Raw genomic sequence first — 17,319 nt, forward strand, 5'->3', positions numbered from 1 at the left:
TAGATTCTCGAATTTACTGCTCACAGTTCTGGGAGCTGAGGAGTGCCAGGGAATTGAGGCCCATGCCTCGTAGACATTGTATTCTGTGTCACTTAGAGGATGGGGAGTCTCCCTCAGCCTTTCCTACAGCCCAACCTAACAGTCAGATCTCTTGCCACCATGTGGGGGATTAAATTCCAACACATATGCACTTGGAAGGCCACATATGTTCTGACCGTAACAGTAGTGTAAAGAACTGTTATAAAAAGAGGGCATTTAAAAGCTTCATAAAAAGTGTTGTAGGTTAAAAGTAATTCAAGCGAAGGGAGTTTATGGCCTGAGAATAGCTTGATAATTATTATTTTGGAAGATATTTCCAATATAAATGGGAGAAGAAGGATACAGGATATTGTATTAGTAACTTTCCTCACTATTATGACCAAGTATCTGACAAAAAAACTGAGAGAGAGAGACAGAGACAGACAGAGAGAGAGAGAGAGACAGAGAGAGAGAATTCATTTTGTGTAACAGTTTAGAGGGATGCAGTCCCTGATTAGAGGGAGCAGCCTGAAAGTAGGCTTTCCTGGAACCCTTGATTATCTGAAGTGAATGAATAGATGAGAGTTGGACAAGAACAGGTTGTGAGTAGAAAGGATGTGCATGAAAGAAGCTCATATATCTCATATTGACTCTGTAATTGGGGGCAACATTATTATCATGTGTGTCCCAATTTTTCATCTTTTACTTATTCACCAAATATTTACTAAACAGTTTTCTGTGTATCAGTCATAATTCCAGTTGGCAGAAACATTACCAAAAAAGCGTTTTAAAACACAGTGGATGGTAAAGAAAAGCAAACCGACCATTTTAACACACTGCGGTAAGTGCTGCATAGGGAACTATAACAATATTACTATTTTAGCAGAATCTTTAATTATAAAATAATCATTATTAGCAAATTCTCTCTCTTTCTCCCCCCCTCATGTGTGTGTGTGTGTGTGTGTGTGTGTGTGTGTGTGTGTGTGTGTGTGTATGCATTGCATCCACTGTGTGAGTGTATGCATTCATGTGTATGTATGTGGAAGTCAGAGAAGCACATCAGGTGTCTTCCTCTCTCAGTTTCCTCATCAGTGACCTGAGACAGGGTTTCTCATTGAACAAGAAGTCTAACATCTTACCTAGACAAGCTGGCCCATGAACTTGTGGGGTCTACCTGTCTCCACCCCCAGTGCTGGGGTTACAGGCATATGCAGCCATGCTCAGTATTCTTATGTGGGTTTGGAGGTCTAGACTCTAGTTCTCAGGCTTGAAGAGAAAGCACACTTACACACTGAGCCATCTTCCCAGCCCCTGTTATTAGCAAATTCTTGAGGTTCATCTTCACAATTAACCTGGTTTTGCTCTTGTTTTGTTTTGTGGCTTGCCACCATGGGCTCTACCCTCTGGAACAGTAAGTCAGCTCAATGAAACACTTTCTTTAATGATGATGATGATGATGATGATGATGATGATGATGATGATGATAATACCAATGGACTTTTAAATTACACAAATACCAGACACAAGAGAATGTAAGTTTAAGGGTTTCTGAAGACCAGGACATTGCATGCTCATTCCTTTTTAAGGCTGCTACACCATAGTCAGAACATGGGCATGATCACCCCAGAAAGAAAAAGGGGGTAACACTGGGCACTGGCTTCTTGTTTTTGGTTTGTGACTAACTCCCACTGCTTTCACTTCAAATACAAGGTGGAATCACATAGGGAATCTTTTGTAAATAGTGAGAAAAAAGAGACTGGAAACTAGTGTAAATCTGATGCTATCCCAGGCACTAAAGTTGTTTCTTACCATCTGCAAGCAGCAGAGGTTTTTTTGGCAGTGACCCTGACATCATGAGTAAGCATGTTGTATGAGCAGGGACAGGAGGCAAGAGATTGTTTTCTAAAATTCTCCTCATGAACACCCTCAGAATTCAGTAGAGAACCTGTGAATTTTTGCAGCACATGTCGGATAGCTCTCATTATCAAAACTGAATAGATAACATCTCATATTCTGCTTATTTAACACCAGCCCATTGGAGTTGCCAACTGCAAACCTATGGGAAAACTACAGTGTGAATTCTGCCAAGAGCTGAACAAGATTCTAAAGAGCTCGGCTAGAAAAAGAATTATCTGAATGTAATTCCATTCAGTATTAAAGGTCACAAAAGCCTAAATCTATGGCCAAATTGCTGCTACTGGGGATTAATTAATACCAATCGAGCATCCAAGCACATCTGGCACTTGACCAAGACCCTTTCTCAGTCTTCTCTCACTGAAAATGGTTAGGAAGATCACAGCTAGTAGCACTAACAAATGTACACCATCCTAGCTACAACAGATGACAAAGGGTGATGTGTACAGGTTAGCCCTTCTTTCCTCTCAGACAAGTTAAACCACTTTTGTAGTCACCTGCCTAAGAACGGTTTTTCTTTTCCATTCAAAGAAACATAAAATAGCTAAAAATTTACTAATGTCCAACTCTATTCCAGATCTTCGCTTGGGCACCTTCTATATGTTTAACCAGTCCTGCAAGTCATTATCACCTCATTTTACAGAATAGGGAAGTGATGCTTTAAGCAGTTGCAAAAGTCATGTACTGCTCAGATTCTCTGCCTCCAGAGCCAGCACTGCTTCTCAATGTTCTTAGTGGATGCAATGTTGTCTGATACTGGAGACCCCCATAACTCTGTTAACACACAAAATGTCCATGTTTCTTCCCATATAAAATGTTGAGAATCACTCCTTACTTCTGAGTGTTGGATTGATCTTGATCAAGATGCTAGAATCTATAGATGAAATTCTGAACAGTCTTAGTAAATAAGAAACACAGAGCCAAATACAGAGATAAAGCCTAAGAGATCAGAGAAAGAGCCACGACTACCTTTAGCTTACCACTCGCTGCCGTGGCTTCCCCTGAGAGCCCTTCTCCTGTGTGACCTGTCTTTTTATTGCCTTTCTGTTCTACCTTCTCATTGGCTCTAAACCCAACCACATGATTTCCTCATCACTGCCTGTTTATACAGACCTCCAGGTCTCTATGGTTGGTACTGGGATTAAAGGTTCAGGTCACCGCTTGGCTGTGTCCTTGACCACACAGAGACTCTGCCTGACATGTGATTGGATTAGGGGTGTGTGCTACCACTACCAGACCTCTGCATAAGGGCTATGACCTCTGATCTCCAGGCAACTTTATTTATTAACATACAAATAAAATCACATTTCAGCACAAATAAAATATCACCATAAGAATCAGCTGAATTCACAGCTGTAGAGTTAAACTTCAAAAACAAAATGGGGAATGAATCTCATAGCTTTATATGTGTGATTTTCTAGAAACAGACAAGCACAGAAACAAACCTTTTTTGTGAAACAGTGTTGAACACTCTCTATTATTTCTTGCTCTACATTTGGTCCATTTTATGAAATAAATACTTTAGGATATGAAGACTTTTCCTTGCCATCAAACATAATCTTAAAGCCTAAGGCTGATCTGACAGACACTTTGAACATTTAATAGATATTCTGAGTTGCATTAGATTTCTTACATGTAGATTATTTAAGATAAAGACTATTATCATCCTATTTAAAGAAACATGAAAAGCTCAAATAGGAAGTCTTTTGCTATTCTTTTTACTATGACCGAATACCTGAGTAGAAACTTGCTTTCATTCATAGTTTAGGTGGTAAGGATGGCATGGCTTTAGGACCAGCTAATTCTCACACAGGAAGCTGCCTGCACACATCTCAGCAAATCAGAAAACATGGAAAGAGGACTGAAGGTACTCTGCTAGCTTTCTCCTTGTCCTCTTTTTATTCATTCTGAGACTTGAGCTATGTGATAGCGCTACTCATATTTACGGTGAGTTCCCCATTCACCTAATTTGCTCTGGAAATGTTCTCAAAGACACCCCACAAAAGTATGCTTAAGTAATGCCTTAAGTATTTTGTAATCACGCCATGTTGATAACCAAAGTGAACCATTCTAAGTCTATACTTTGCCAACTTGACTCCTAAACTTCATTTATTATTTATTTCTTCGTGGAATAGAACTTAGGGCCTCATGCATTTGGGATAAGTGATGTACCATTGAAATGTTCTACAAACCTCCAAATCTATCACTTAAACCATAGCATTTTACCCATAAGCCCCAAAGTCTCGCGTTGATTTCATGACATTCTACCACCAGCCCAGAATGCCAGGCCTGATTGCCAGGCAGGCAAGAGCCCAGATTGCCAGGCTGCATTGTCAGGCACGAAGCAGGTTGCCATATGGGTAGAAGACCATATTGCTGGCAGGCAGCAGCCTAGATTGCCAGATAAGGGAGTCAAGAAGCAGGTGCAAGCATAACTAAAGATGTGAGTAACTCTTCTTTCAATGGCCTGAGCCAAACTAAGTGACTTAAACAAGGCCCACAAGGTTCATCAAGATAAAAAAAAAAAAAGTAAAAGAGCCCCAGGATGAGACAGTCAAACAATCTGTTAACAGTTTACTTTAGTTATTGTCTTATTAGTAGTGAACTTGTGCAATCAGGCCATGTAACACTTGCTCAGAATGACAATGGACTTTCAGCGTGCTTCATCAAAGTTATCTTCACATTCCTACTATTTGTTATGGGACAGTGGTTCAGAACTTGGTATAGCCATCCTGTCCTTCCTCTATTAAAAGGTGTCGTTACATGGCTGACTTAATGATAAAGTTAGAATGATTTTGCAGATCTGGAAACCCATTTGCAAGACATGCAAATGCACCTAAAGGAGCAAGATGGGGAATTAGTTCACAGGGGGTGCAAGGGCCAGGTGCAGTTGTGAATTCTCAGGAGCTAGATGATTGGGAAAGGCATAGATTATACCCACCAAAGTGATTAAGAAAATTCTGCAACAATGTGTGCCTGTAAATGTTAAAGAGTGATCAAAGATGTCTTGTGTTGGTAGGAACAGATGCTCCCAGAAGCCATAGGTTGTGGATTGAGAATCCCAGTGCTTAGGATGGGTTACCTCCCAAGGAGTTGTTGGTCATGGAGGCCCTAAATGCCCCTAAAATGATGATGGCTTTTGCCACCAATATTAATTCTATTCCAGAACTCAATGGTAAGACTCTATTGTGTGATCTGGAAAGCACACTGGAAATACAAGTCTAAAACAGAGTCAGAGATATCTCTCCCTGAATCCTAGCTCTCCAACTTTTAGTAGTTGTCACCATAATTCCACCATAGGATAGAATTGTACAAGCTGTCACCATAATTCCAGGAAGAATTATTGACAAAATTCCTACTCAGATGTGCACCCTGCATGCTTCACAATAGAAGTGGCTGACAAGATGTGCCAGATAGTGCAATAATAGGGTAACTGGGTAGAGATAGAATAAACATTTTTTATTGGCTTTAAGGCCTGCTTCATAGAGAGAAAATTCATATCTGATAGTGGAAACTTATACTTCCCTGTATGTAAATGAATACGATGTGCCAGCTATGGTGTTTTGGTGTTTATAACCATAGGTTAACACTACAGCCACTATCACTTTGGATATTTTTCCACTTCCTGTTCCTTTCCCTTTCCTCATTTGTGTTTTGTAGCAGAAGGAATACCACCACGGCAAACCAACAGCCCCATTCTGGAGAGAAGAATAAGAGGACACAGAACGGTTTGGCACCTTGTTGGAGCAGAGAACAATAGCTAGACACCCATATCAACCCCCCCCCCAAGGCTCAGGGACCTTTCAGAAGGGGATGAATATGATGTAAGATCAGAAGAAGGAGTGGAATGTTGTCCTCTGAGCCAAGCTGTCACCATCTTCATGAGATTTTCTATGCCTGCTTTCAAGAGAGTCCATCTTGATCCAGACCTGTTGACTGCTGGCATTCCCTTCTAGAAGGAGAGGGTGGAGGGGGCCTTGGATCTTCACCAGAGTTTCCAGCAATTCCTCAGAGCCATTTTTGTACAATTCTATCCTAATTGTATGTAGCCTCAAAGCCTTGAGAAGGATAGAGTATATAGGTCCAGTGAGGTTAGTTGACACAGACTCACTCTTTTTATGTGGCAATGGACAATTCATCAATCACACTGGGAACACTTTCTAGTGCTCCAGCTTTGGGGTTACCCAACCTCCTGACAAGAATCCTTCACTCATACTCTGTAAGTAAGACCAATAAGCTCATAGGTTCCTTGGAGGAGAACTCCTGTGGATTCCAGCTTTGGTTAGGACCTTAGGAGGAGGGAAGGAGTAGACATCCTTCACACCTCCCTCAGAGAAAAAATTTTAGTAATAAATTGTATAAAGCCTTTATGACCTTCCTGGATAAGATAAAATCAGTTCAGGAAGTATAAAGAATTTTGCCCAGCTCACATGACTAGCTTTGAGTCAGATTCATAACTTGCTACCATATATTTGTGGTACCTAGTGTCTACCTGAATAAATTCAATTCATGTTTCTCCCATCACTTTTTCCTATTTTTCACAGTTAGTCTGTTGTGGAATATTTGTTTAGCTATGCAAAGATGTATTGCATTTGTTTATGTTGCAGAATAATTGTTTAACTGTGTAAAGATGTGTTGCATTTGCTTAATTATGTAAAGGTATGTTGCTGTTTTACCTTGCCTTCTTCAGACACCTGATTGGTCTAATAAAAAGCTGAACAGCCAATAGTGAAGAGGAGGTACAGGAGGGACTTCCTGGCAGGGAGAGTAAGGAGGGGGAGGAATTTAGGCTTAAGAGAAAAGGAAAGAAAGAAAAGAGATGCCAGGGAGACACCAGGGGCCAGCCACCCAGACATGGAGGGAGCAGGAAAGTAGAACATACAGAATGAAAGAAAGGTTAAAAACCTCAAGGCAAAACACAGATGAATGGAAACAGGTTAAATTAAATTAAAAGAGCTAGTGAGACAAATTTAAGTAAAGGCTGAGAATTCCTAATTAATAATAAGTCTCCGTGTCTTTATTTTGGAGCTTAATGGTGGCCTAGAGAAAATGCCAGCTACATTAATCCACATAGTCTTATTTTCAATTGAGTATTCTATTTTACATCGTTGAGATTTTTTTATTCCTACTTTTAAATAATCTAATTTACATTCTCAGCTCCAAAATCACCTTTAGTCAAATAATTTCCAAATCTTTATGCTCCTGAGATCCTTCATAAAGTCCCCAAGTGTATTTCCAATTGCCTGTCACTCTCCTTAACCTGAGAAGAAACTTCAAACACAACATACAATGTATGTTCATAAAAACTGAGGCATGGAATGAATGTTAGTTTACTATTATAAGAACAGTGAATGCCGGTATGTACTCACTCATAAGTGGACATTAGACATAACCAGGCTACATTCCACAACCCCAGAGAAATTAGGTAACAAGGAGGACCTTAAGAAAGACATGCTTGGGTCCTCCTAGGAAAGAGAAATAGATAAGATCTCCTGAGTAAATTGGGAGTGCATGGGAGTCAGGGGATAAAGGGAGGTGTCAATAGAGCATGAGGGAACAGGATGGTCAAATTGGGAGAGGGGCAGAGAAGGAGAGCAAGGAAAGAGATATCTTGATAGAGGGAGCCATTATGGGGTTAGGGAGAAATCTGGTACTAGGGAAATTCCCAGGAATCCACAAGGATGACCCCAGCTAAGATTCCAGGAATTAGTCAAGATAGTGTCTGAACTGGCCTTCCCCTGTAATCAGATTGATTACTATCCTAATTGTCATCATAGAACCTTCATCCAGTAACTGATGGAAGCAGACACAGAGATCCACAGCTAAGCACTGGGTGGAGCTTCCAGAATCCAGTGGAAGAGAGGGAGGCAGGACTGTATGAGCAAAGGGGTCAAGATCATGATGGGGAAACCCACAGAGACAGTTGACCCAAGCTAGTTGGAGCTCAATGACTCTTGACTAACAGCTGGGGATCCCACATGGGACCGAACTAGGCTCTCTGAATATGGGTGACAGTTATGTAGCTTGGACAGTTTGTGGGGCCACTGACAGTGGGACCAGGAGTTATCCTCAGTGCACGAATTGACTTTTTGCATCCCATTCCCTATGGAAGGATACTGTGCTCAGTGTCCATACAGGGGGAGGGGCTTGGTCCTGCCTTAGCTTGATATGCCAGACTTTGTTGACTTCCCATAGCAGGCCTTACCTTCTCTGAGGTGTGAATGGGGGGACATGGGGGGCAGGTGGGAGGTGAGCAGGAGGAAGGGAGGGAGTGAAAACTGTGGTTGGTATGTAAAATGAAGAAAAAAATAATGTTTAAAAAATTAATATACAAAAAAAGAACAGTGAACACTCTGCCTACCCAACTAAGCAACCCACATCTAATACAGATGGTCCTCTGCTGCACCCTCAGCTAAAGCACAATGGAGGTCACGTTTGTTCAAGGCCATTGTAAAAAGTGCAGAATTGGGTGTGGAGGCTGGAACTTTAGACTCTGAGATGTATGGATAGATATTTCTCAGCCTTTGTCAGCCTCCATGTTTTCTCTGGATTGTGTCAGTGACTTACAGGACTCTAAGCTGGGCCCCAACCTCTGTCATTCTTTTTCTACTTTTTCAGTCGGTTGCTCTGTCTATAGATTGAAAATTACATCATGCCTTTCATCTAGTCCTAACTCTTGTTCCTTCTCCACCTCTGCCTTTCCTCCCACTCCCACCTAATTTTAGACTCACTCAAACTTTGATTTCCCAACCAACAGAGGAGCTACTTACTTTCTTCTCTTGGAAATACATCTTTATCTTCTGAGAGCATGGAGGACACCAGGGAAAGAAATGGTGTCCTGAGTGCAAGACACACTAGTGCAATAGTGGTGCAAAGCTTGTGGGTGTAACCAATCAGTATCTGGTGGGATTTAAAGTCCATTCCATGAGATCGAACCCATGCTCATCACTGTTTGGGTGGTCAAGAACATGAGACTGGACAGGCTAAGGACCTAGGGAAAAACAAATACTACTGTTCTGCTAGAGGAGCACAGCAATAAAAAGATCCCTGAGGACATTCTATTATAGTAATAGATCAGTCACTTGATGAGCCATCATCAGAGAAGCTTCCTCCTGCAGCAGATGGGAATAAAGAGACCCACAGCCAGACAATATGCAGAGACTGAAAGATCTTGAACAGTCAGCCCTAAATGGGATGTCTCCACCAAATCCCTTCTCTCGAGGCACTCTGTGGGAAGCAGAAGGAGTGAAAAAGCCAGAGAGCATGGAGGACACCAGGGAAAGAAAGCCTTCTGAGCACAGGATGACTGGCACACATATGAACTCACACAGACTGTAACAACTTGCACAGTGCCTGCATGAGTCTGCACCTGATGGGGTCCTAGAGCTGAAAGGAGAAGTGGACACATAACCCATCCCTAGCCCAGAGGCCATCTTCAATTGATAATTACTTGCAAATGGAAAATTAGTTTTCTCCAAAGGAGTCTCACTGGGGAAAAGAGCCAATCGTAAGGGGAGGCTGCATGCCCAAATGTAACACAACACAAAATGAACTCAACAGTATCTTTGGAGGTGTTGAGTCAGGATATTTTTTTTAGCCTTATATTATGGCTCCAGATTTTATGTTTTTGTGAGACATAATGTGTGTGCAAATGTGTGTGTGTGTGTGTGCATCTATATATGTTTATTGTGATTTTTCTTTGGCTCTTTCTCTTCTGTTGGTTTTATCCTATTACAATTTGTTCTTTTTTGTTTTATCTTATTTTATTATTATTCCTTAGATGTCTGTTTGCTTTCTAATGAGAGACAGAAAGAGTGTGGATCTAGTTGAGGAAGAGGTGGGGAGGAAATGGGAGGAGTTGGGAGAGGAGAAGCCATAATCAGAATACATTGTATGAAACAAATCTAATTTTAATAAAAGGAAAAATATCATGTGCATATTGCTAAAGCTAATTAATAGTTAGACATTAACTTTTAATTTCTCACTGGCAAAGATAAAGATTTTACTGGTTTTCTTCCTAGCTTACTTGTACAGTTGAACATCTTTATCCTTTGGATATAATTAGACAAGATAAATGTGATTCTCCTGAATCAGCGTATACAGGGCTGTGAGGAAGTGGAAAACATCTTTTATTGGTTCATGTCACATGACACAGTTTTTTGTTTTTGTTTTTTGTTTTTTCTCTCTCTACACTGCTTACTACTTCTAGATTGCCTTTGCTTGGTTTTTCTATCACAAATTCAGCTACAAGCTCTCCCCTAAATGTGCTATCCATTATCTTCTCAACACACTCAAGCACCTTTTAGTTTCATTATAGTGAATCCCTCACTGGAACCTCAGACCTGCTTATCCCCTGTATCCTGAGAGGGTTGGTTGGTTGGTTCATTTTTAGTTCTACTTCCAACCACTGTTAAGAATGGTTTTAGCCGGGCAGTGGTGGCGAATGCCTTTAATCCCAGCACTCGGGAGGCAGAGGCAGATCTTTGTGAGTTCGAGGCCAGCCTGGTCTACAGAGTGAGTTCCAGGAAAGGCACAATGCTACACAGAGAAACCCTGTCTTGAAAAAAAAAAGAATGGTTTTGTTTGTGTCTGCTGTCGTATTTTTAGGCTTTGACAATGTGTTGTTCTTGCTCTGTTCTTGTGTCATGGAAGCCACCTCTTGTTACATAGATTCAGGGGTATTAATTGTTTTATTCAAGGCTCTCTTCTTGCTTAGTCTGTTTCTTTCAGCTCTTGTTTTGCTGTCCATCTTTCACATCAGCAGCTATATTCAAATTTGAAATGACCTGGATTGTCAGCAGTATTAAAGAATGGCCTACCTAGGGGCTGCTGGAATTTGGATGGCCAGATGGGACTGGCAATGAAGACCTAGATTAAGAGGGGGAAGCAACTAATGAACCAATTCCTTTAAAACTTCTTAGCTGGTTGGTTCTTCAGGGAAGGTTGGGTGGTGTGGGCCTGGGTGCCTACAGATTGCATAGGATAGGAGAAAAGGGCCAGTTTTCTGATTCTGAATCAACTTTTACTCAGTGTTTCTGCTTTTGTACAGGCATTTGTTTTGCTTTGCTGTTGTTTAGGAGCTGGGGGGGTGCCCCCCTGATGCCACACCCAAGGCTAGGCTTTAACTTATCATATACCAGGGGGCAACTGTGAGCTGCTAATATAACTAAGTCCACTACCTACTTTCTGGAAGTACAGTGTTCAGCACCACACCTGGCTTCACACAGGCATTTTGCTTTCAAATCTGCTGTTGCCTCCCAATGCAGTCATGCTCTTCTTTTGTCATGCTGAGCCAATGCATGTCTGCTCTTCTTCCTGGTTACAAGAAGGAATTATCCCAACTAGATGCAGCACAATGAAGAGGGGACTATTTCTTCCTAAAGAAACTCTCAGAAGGATATAATATTACCTAAGTAAACAGGAAGAGCATTGTAAGCAACTTCCAAAAATCTAGAATGACAGAGACAGCTGTCTGCCTGGACAGTCACCCAAAGTTTCTCTGCAATGTTGGGGCATCCATCTTCAGCCTATAGGTCTGGAGTCTCTCAGTCGCTTCTCTCTGCATAGAATGTCTGGCAGTCTCCTCCACAAAGCAGGAACTAGAAGAACCCTGTTTACTTAGGTAATATTATATCCTTCTGGGGTCTTTGATGTTGTTGAAGACTAGATAGTTATAATTATGGTTTTCCTTGGTTATGATAAAAGATAAAATAGATGTGAAACAGACTCACAAATATAAGATAGATAGAATATTTTCTTTAATTTTGTCCAATACAAATAGACTAGATATTATAACTATAATTTTGCTTGATAACTGTTTTGTTATATGTAATTTTAGTATGTTGAAGTTAAAATTTTCCTTTTAAATAGAAAGAAAAGGGGAAATGATGGATAATGTTGTTCCGTATGCTGTGAATGTGTTTCTCTGATTGGTTGATAAATAAAATGCTGATTGGCCAGTAACCAGGCAGGAAGTATAGGCGGGATAACCAGACAAGGAGAATTCTGGGAAGAGGAAGGCTGAGTCATGAGTTGCCAGCCAGACACAGAGGAAGCAAGATGATAAGGCAGAACCGAGAAAAGGTACCAAACTATGTGGCTAAACGTAGATAAGAATTATGGGTTAAATTAAGTGTAAGAGCTAGTCAGTAATAAGCCTGAACTAATGACCAAGCAGTTGTAATTTAAAAAAAAAAAGAAACTCTCAGATATGCCCTATGTTCATACATGCCCCTGGTACCATCATCAGCCCTTAGTCAATGACAATTCTGTAAAGTAAACTGGTCCCTTTTCACTCTTTATAATTTCCACATCTGTTAATTAAATTTGTCTTCATTTGTGTATTTTTCATGTGGTGTGTGGGCTATTGATGGCCTTCTAGTTTATACTGTCAAAACTAAAACCTCATTACTCTCATCTTAGCATCTGTAACATAGGGGAAGTCAGGGTCACCCTTTTGGGGTTCTTAGTCTCATTAAGAATTTAAGAATGGATGTAAATGGGAGCTAAAAGATAACTTTAATAGAATTCAAAAAAAAAATAGGAAAGGGGAGTTGTAAATTCCAGCTGCTGCCAGAAGGAGGAAAATGGAGAAAGAAGGAAAACAGCCACAATGCCCCCTAAGCTGACATTGGAGGTCAGCCACATGGCATACAAGGAGTCATTTGGTGAGGAGGGAGGCTTTACAGACAGAGTAAGGAAGCCCACCCAAAGCATTGGGGAAACCCAACATGTCAGGGACAGCATGCTTAGAGAAGAGAAAAGGGGAAAGGAGAAGTTATGTTTTTCTGAATAATTCAGAAGACATACGATGCTGCATGGCTACAGCCTTGAGAAACACTGCAACAAGGGCAGGGATTCTGGGAAGGAAAAAAAATGCTGCCTATTATTAAAGGACTAATTATTCCACCCACCGTATTAGCATGGTTTACTGTGAGCCTACCTTCCTAAAGATGGTCCCTTCTCCAGTTACTGAATCAGCCTTAATGGAATGTCAGTTGAGCAGGCCAGAGATTCTATTCTCTTGACCAGGGGTTGGTTGGTTGGCTTGTCTGCTTTTCACTCTAGCATTTGTAGGAGGAGCAAAGACTCAGTTCAAGAGTTCACTTTGCAATCTTTCACTTGGAATTGGCCTTAATTTCCTCTGGTCTCATACAATAGTTTCCTAGCTCCCTGACCAAGCCAGGCTGGAAGGAATCAGTGTCTCTCTATAATAAAGTATCACTTTTTATTCACAATGCAGTTGTCAACCTATTTACTGTTATCATCACATCATCTATTCATAGCAACAGTTCTTCTCTCTCGTTTCTGTTCAATGATGCATCAGCTTACAGCTCCTGAAGTTTTGTGGGTGACTTTGGTTCACTATCCTGATGTGCTGCATGTGATTCTCTGCACCCTTAGCTTCAGCCAAAATTTATCTTTTGTTCCCTTAGTCTGTCACATATTTCTTTCTCTGAACCTTTAATTTTATCTTTTCTGGGAAGGCAAATGTCCATTTCTAGCATAATTTCTAGGAAGGTCATTGTTGAGAACTTACACATGATTCATTAAAGCAATTTCTACAGATAAGAGAATATTGCTGCCTACAGGGTATTACATAACCTCAGAATGATGGTCAAGTAGCCCCATATTTCTAAGAACTGTTTTTAAAATGTACTTCAGCATTTAAAATAATGTGTGTCAGTGGGATGAGGGGCAATAGTTTATACCATATGCTGAGATACAAATGTGTACAATATTGTCAAAATCAATATAGGTACAAAATATGTACAATAGTGTCTACATTGCCAGTTCTTACTTTCAGGAGTTTAAATAACAATATGCTTCTCAATACCATTTGTCAGTCTATATTATTCCAACCAGAATAGACAACACCTACTTATTGTCCACTTCTTTTGTTCTAAGCTCTTCATACATGTGTCCTACAGAAGAGGAACAATACTCCCTGTCTGCTTTCTTTCTTTTTTTTTTTTTTTTTTTTTTTTTGGTTTTTGAGACAGGGTTTCTCTGTGTAGCTTTGCGCCTCTCCTGGAACTCACTTGGTAGCCCAGGCTGGCCTCGAACTCACAGAGATCCGCCTGGCTCTGCCTCCCGAGTGCTGGGATTAAAGGCGTGCGCCACCACCGCCCGGCCCTGTCTGCTTTCTTGAAGAACCCAGGACCACCAGCCCAGGGATGTCACCACCTACAATGGGCTAAGCCCTCCCACATCAGTTACTAATTAAGAAAATATCCTATATGCTTGCCTATAGCCTGAGCTTATAGAGGCATTTTTCTCTGCTGAGATTCTCTTCTCTCTGAAGACTCCAGCTTGTGTTAAGTTGACATAAAACTAGACTGCATACTGATTTTATTGGAAATGCTTTAAATTTTTGTACATTTAGTATGATATTGGTTACAGGATTTTCAAATATAACTTTTATTATATTGAGATATGCACCCTAGACCCTTAGTTTTTCTATGACTTACAATTAAGTGGTGTATTTTGACAAAGGCCTTTTCTGTATCTATTGAGATGATCATGTAATTTCTGTCTTATAAAACAAACATATGATGAATTACATTTTTTATTTAAGTGTATTGAAGTATCCTTGGATCACCAGAATAAATTCAACATTTTATGACAGTTTGAATTATGTTGGGAATTTTTACACCTGTGTTCATTAGGGAGGTCAGTCTGTAGTTTTATGTTTCATTGTTGTTATTTTCATTGTTATTGTTATGTCTTTATCTGGTTTGGGTAACATAATAATACTGACTTTGTAAAAAGAGTTTGGAAGCCTTCCTCCCTTTTTTATTTTTAATGGAATAATTAGAATAGAATTGGAATTACTTCTTTGAAGTTCTGGTATAATTCTGCAGTGAATTCATCTGGTCCTGGGAGTTTTGTAGTTGGGAGAAATTTTATTAATTCTTTGATCTCATTTCTGATTATAAACCTACTTAATTTGATTTAGATGCATTTGGTATGTCATATACATCTAGAAATTCATCCATTCTTTAAAGTTTTTCAATTTAGTAAAGGGTTGAATATAGGGTATGTCCTAATGATTTTTTAAACATTTCATTCATATGTGCTGTAATGTTTCCTTTTTATCTCATATTTTATTAATTTTGGTCTTCCCCATTCTGTTGGTCAATTTGGCTAAAAGTTTCTAAATCTTGTTTATCTTTCCAAAGAACCAGCTTCTTATTTCACTAACTCTTTGCATTGTTTGTTGGTTTTATTTATTAATTTAATTTATTTTCATTTGTCTTAATTTAAATTAATTTATGGTTTTAGTTAATTTGTTTATACTTAAATAGCACATACTCATAACTCTTGCAGATCCCCTCCTGAAAAAGTACTGGCTACCTCAGGGCTTCTCTTTCCTATAGCTTCTAATTATAAAGTTCTTTCTTCCAAAGAATCCATCATTTCATTAATACATCCTTAACTTTTAGTTTAAATATCACCTTCTATGATAGGCTTTTCTTTTTCATGTAATTTAAAAGAAATCCCTTGAAACTTTATTCTTTTCATCTTCTGTTATTCCATGGAGCAAATCCTTAACATTAGTCAAATTCCGAGAGTTGTATCTACCCTCACTGGGTCAAGGACAGTGACAAATAGAAATTTTTCCATAGAAAATTAGTCAAAAGACAAGTATAAATAAGCATCTGAAAAACTGTTCAACTTCACTTGATCAAATAATTAAAAGCTCAAAGCCAGACAGGCCTTTCCATTAGAGAAATAAGAAATGTATATGCTATTTCTAGACAGTATTTCAGATCAGATTATCAGTGTCTTTTAGTGGAAAATCTTTAATGCTGAAACTAAAGCTCAAGTATGCAAAAAGACGAACAAAATTTTAAGCACAAAGATTTCTTGTGGTGTAACTGACATTGTGCAAAATGGGATGAGAATTTTAACATTCAAGTTTGAGGTATCGACAAATTAATTAGAATGGGGGATATTCCATAACTACTAATTTTCAGCTTCTAAATTTAACATCTTGGACAAAAGCTCATGATTAAAGTATAAATAAAAAAAATCAAGATTCAAATCTATGTGTTTATATGTATGAAATAATACAAATTCAATTAAACAGCTATTTATTTGTTCAACAAAACACACTTAGAAGAAAAAAGAGAGCATTGGCTCAGAGGAATAAAACCCCTTTGGAAACAGTAGCTCTAATCTTGATGCCCACTAGTACCTGTGCCACACTTTATCATGGTCCAGGGAGGAACTTCGAATATGTGTTTGTTCTTTTATGGGCTTTCAGTACAACAGCACCACTATCACCTCATGAATTGTATGGGCCCCATCAGTTTGTTAAAGGTCAACCCTAGGAAATTAGAATCTAAATTCCATGGTCTTCTTTTCTCTCCAATATAATATCAGAATAGCAGCAATATGATTTCTTATTGTCATAACAATTAATTTTCTCATAAAGAGAATGGTTGACCTAAGAGATTGGTTCTTCTCCTGTGAACTGTCTTGATATAAACAATGCTGATTACAGAAAATGTAACATTTTAATCCATTGTGAGGCATTTGTCTTTTATTTTCAATGTGAGTTAAGAAATAATGATTATAACCTAGTTTAAATAAAAACCAAGCTGCATTATTTTCAATGTAGTACTTAGTTAGATTGCAAACAATGCTTAGAAATAATCAGACACACCCAAAAAAAACTGATAATTGAAAGGACATATGTCCACATTAACATCACAATTTAAAAGAAGCAATACATTTTATACAAAATAACTACATTAAAAATGTCACAATAAAATGACTCCTTTTAGTATCCTGAGCTTCTCCATGGTATTTGCTATAGGTAGCTAAGTATGCAATTCCAATTCAGTTTGAAAATAAAGGAAGATCTTTTCTTTGGTTGTGTCATAGTAGGAACAAGCTATGGGCACACTCTGAAAAGCATTGTCAATACAAAATGAGAATAAGTTGTCAAGCAGAGTCAATGGGATGTTAATCTCTCTAATGAAAACAAATTAGTAACTCCAGGGGTGCAGTAGGGACACAGATACTTGGGTGGTAACAGACAGTTACCTCTCTAACTAAGCTCTCTAACTAAACTTCAGACCCACTCAATGAGATGAAAATTATGCCTGGTACTAGGAAACCTAACCAACTGCCCCAGGCTGGTGATGTGATGGATCTTGGAGGAGAACCTTTATCTGTTTTTCTCCCTTCTAGTTGGTTCAAGTCTCAGGTAGAGAAAGCAAAGATGGGACTCATGCAGCATCTATACACCTGTGAAACATTTGAAACTTGGGGGCGGGGCGCGGATCACAAAGCTCAGTTTGTGTACACAGTAACAATAAAAGATTGAGACACTGGGGATGTAAGAGAATTAAAGCCACATTAATTTGCCTGTCCTTA

This window comes from Peromyscus californicus, unplaced genomic scaffold (genome assembly GCF_007827085.1).
Source record: "Peromyscus californicus insignis strain IS unplaced genomic scaffold, ASM782708v3 Scaffold_5__1_contigs__length_169319896, whole genome shotgun sequence".
Taxonomy (NCBI): Eukaryota; Metazoa; Chordata; class Mammalia; order Rodentia; family Cricetidae; genus Peromyscus; species Peromyscus californicus.